The sequence below is a fragment of the Portunus trituberculatus genome, chromosome 43 (genome assembly GCF_017591435.1).
Source record: "Portunus trituberculatus isolate SZX2019 chromosome 43, ASM1759143v1, whole genome shotgun sequence".
Classification (NCBI taxonomy): domain Eukaryota; kingdom Metazoa; phylum Arthropoda; class Malacostraca; order Decapoda; family Portunidae; genus Portunus; species Portunus trituberculatus.
The window spans coordinates 14,697,341-14,701,449 of NC_059297.1; positions in this window are offsets into that span (position 1 = coordinate 14,697,341).

The window sequence follows — 4,109 nt, forward strand, 5'->3', positions numbered from 1 at the left end:
CATAAAAAAAATTAGCACTAAGTGGCATATTCAATAAAAAGAAGTATCAAATTATTTTAAGAAATCGGAAAAGAATTTGAAGGGAAAAAAGATCAGGAAAAAAAAGGTCAGAAAGGACAAACAACACGAATTTTGGCAACTGATAGTAAAGTTACAAAACTATTCAAACACTAACAAAATTACATGCTCATACATACAAACTGCGCTCAGAAAACACACAATAATACGAGACAAAGGAGAGATTTCCATTTGCCGCACTGCGTTACTAAGCACGACAATACAATTAAAGCAAGTAAAAGTGAAAAAAAAAAAAAAAATTGCAAATGATAGTGCAGGGAAACAACGCTGGCTGGCTGGAGGAGTGTCCACCTAATAGCTATCCACGTGGAGAGTTTTATGCTGTGAAACGCCGTCTGATATGCATAAAACATAAGAGAATTCATTTTAGATTAATGAGACAACGAGGTAGATTATCAACAAAAAAAAAAGAACTTGACATTTTGCTTGTAGACGTTTGTTTGTTTTTGTCCTCGGTTTTTCATTAGCGTTGCGTGATTCCAGGTTTTTGGTCTCCGTCATATAATCTTCACAAAGGTTTACTGATTTTCTACAAGTATTTTCATTCCCATACTTTTCTGCCTTTCTATTTGAAGTAAGAGTTGATTGACAGACGGAGAGATACAAGTAATCGTAACAAAGAAGTATACATTTTTTACAAGTATTTTAACTCCCAAAGCATTCTTACTTTCGAATCGACGTAGGAAATGAGTGAGAGACGCAGAGTTATATACAATCGTGACAAAGACTTGCAGATTTTTTACAAGTATTTTCACTCCCAGGACTTTCTTTCGTTTCGACGCAGGAGGTGAATGGGAGATACAATGTGGGTCAGGCTCTAGTAGCTCTTAACATAGGTGGTGAGTATGCGGCCTACAGAGACGAAAGGATGACTAGTTTCGATCAGACTGGTTCGTTTCTTCTTAACAACGTTAGGTGGAAAAGAACAAAAAGCGTTAGTCTTATAGTGGAAACATAAGGGACCACAAGAGAAAATGTAACATCAGGAACAACAATTATAGTCTAGAATCGTGACAATAGTGGGTAATAGTGTTGGTTGAATATTATCTTCTGTAGCTACTCCCACGCTCATATCAGGTGGTTGTTCTTGATTAATCTTTTTATAAGGCTCGATATTTCGCTCACTCTCTCAAGTAATCTCCTATACAGTTTCTCCCATCTCTTCTTTGGCTTTCCTAATCTATATCCTTTGTGGCGTAGATTAAGCTTAAAACAACGGAGATTGCCGGCCTATATTTAGATGAATTATGACGATTCAGTGTACAGGTGTTTCCTTAATATATGCACGTAAATTTGGGGTGTCGAGATCAAGAGAGTCTATGAATTATATAGGAAAACACGTCTTTCTACTCACCTCTTTAGAAATTATGATTGTAACAATACACTTGGTGGATAGTATTTGTGGTGGTGGTGGTGGTGGTGGTGGGAATAGTGGTGGTACTTGTAGTAATCGCAGTGACAGTAGTGGTAGTGGTAATAGTTGCGAAAAAAAAAAGAAACAATAATTTGAGGCGGAAGAAAAGGATAAAAAGAACGTTAAGGAGAAAAAAATATAAAAAAATAGATGAGAAGAAAAAAAAATAAGAAGGACGACGAGGAGAAATAGGAGTAAGCGGAAGAACAAGAAATGAAAGAGGAAACGAAAGAGTAGACTACAGCAACATGAGGTAAAGGGATGAGCGCGGAGATCATAGCTGAATAATGAGGGTGATGCAAACCTGACGTGTGGATGATGGTGGCATGATTATGTTGGGCAGGGAGGACCTTTGTGAGGCGACGACTGTGATGATGGTTGTTGTAGGGAGGATGGTAGTGGTATATATGGTACGTACTAGCAGCAGCGATGGTAGGGGCGGTAATGGTGACACAAAGCAAAATGTATACAGTTTACTTACCCAGTACACAGACCACATGTTTGCCAGTGACCGTGAGGGACCCAGTCAGTGTATATGTTAGGTATTTCAGTACTCCTATCTCTATCCCTCTTGGCTCTACTTTTTTTCCTCCCCCCACTCTCTCTCTCTCTCTCTCTCTCTCTCTCTCTCTCTCTCTCTCTCTCTCTCTCTCTCTATGCCCTCCCTTACTTTCTCCTCTCTCTCAGTACCTTTCTGCCAGCAAGGAACCCCCATTACAGTTCACTCAGTTCGTGTAAACATCCTTGTCGTTAGCAGCTAATATATTCTCTCTCTCTCTCTCTCTCTCTCTCTCTCTCTCTCTCTCTCTCTCTCTCTCTCTCTCTCTCTCTCGATGTGTTGATGATATAATGCAGGTGTGAAAAATATCTTATCTTTTCATATATTTTTTTCTTTATTCACAGTTGTAAGTTCTTGTCGTCAGCAGATCTAAATGTCATTTCTGCAGGTTTCTGTGTTAGATTGCCTACTCTCGTTTGTTTTATATGGTCGTCGTCAGTTTACTTATCAATCTATATTTACCGTCGTGTTCCCTTCATATCCATCTCTATATCAATCTTTGAGTGATTATATCTGTGTAGGGACTGGTTGATGTGGCTGGGGGGTGTGTGTCAAGGATGTCAGGGCTTTGTTACCACTTAACCTCATGGCGACGCTAGTACAGTGTATAGATAAGTAAAATTAGAAATGTGTAGTGTGGGTGGAAAGTTTGAAATCGATAAATCGTGTGGTGGTAAGCGAGGGAGTAAGATAAGGAGTTTGTCGGGCTTGTATACACACACCTGTCTGCTGGTATATTTCACTGTGACGTGTGTGTGTGTGTGTGTGTGTGTGTGTGTGTGTGTGTGTGTGTACTCTCGCAGGGGTGGGCGTTAGTGCAGCCAAGGCACGCAGACTCAGCGGGTGGTGTGGGGTGGGTTACTGCGCGAATGTTTTCATCCAAGCCGGTGATAGAAGCCATGCCATGTTGATGTCCTGGAGAGAGTTTTCGTATCTCCGGATCCACCTTTGTTAACTTTATTAGTACGCGAGGGAGTGTCTGATCTTGCTATCTTTGCCCGGCGTTAGCACCCTGCGTATTGTGCTGGTACCCATGACAACAGGAGACTTGACTGGGAGGGAACTGGCGGCCCTGAAAATGGGTTGGTACTTTTAGTCCATTATAGTTCGAAAATATCCCTATTGATTAAAGTTAGTGAAGTAGAAGTTGTGGTGCCGACAGCTGAAATAAAAAGTAACTCATTATTGGCATAATTAGCTTAGCATAGCTAGCAGTAACAGAAAAAAAGACACAATGGTCATGCTTTCCTCCCCAAATCGTGTTGGTATGCCTGCAGAATTGTTTATCCCAATCCTTCCGGCTGCCGACAATACCACCTGCCCGAACTGGTTGTGTTTACCGTGTCCCGCCGCTGCTCCTGCCGTGTGAATGCTGGGCTGGTGCTGGGGTGATGCTGGGTTGATACTGCCGCCTCTCTACCCGACGTCTTTGGACAATGCTGTGATGAAAGTTATGGTGTAAGAGATTCTTTGGTCCAACCTTTATCTGCATCGCGTGTTGAAGTGAAGTGTTTTTATATCGTCAATGGGCGATTTTTCTTGTCCATAGGTCTGAATCTCTCTCTCTCTCTCTCTCTCTCTCTCTCTCTCTCTCTCTCTCTCTCTCTCTCTCTCTCTCTCTCTCTCTCTCTCTCTCTCTCTCTCTCTCTCTCTCTCTCTCTCTCTCTCTCTCTCTCTCTCTCTCTCTCTCTCTCTCTCTCTCTCTCTCTCTCTCTCTCTCTCTCTCTCTCTCTCTCTCTCTCTCTCTCTCTCTCTCTCTCTCTCTCTCTCTCTCTCTCTCTCTCTCTCTCTCTCTCTCTCTCTCTCTCTCTCTCTCTCTCTCTCTCTCTCTCTCTCTCTCTCTCTCTCTCTCTCTCTCTCTCTCTCTCTCTCTCTCTCTCTCTCTCTCTCTCTCTCTCTCTCTCTCTCTCTCTCTCTCTCTCTCTCTCTCTCTCTCTCTCTCTCTCTCTCTCTCTCTCTCTCTCTCTCTCTCTCTCTCTCTCTCTCTCTCTCTCTCTCTCTCTCTCTCTCTCTCTCTCTCTCTCTCTCTCTCTCTCTCTCTCTCTCTCTCTCTCTCTC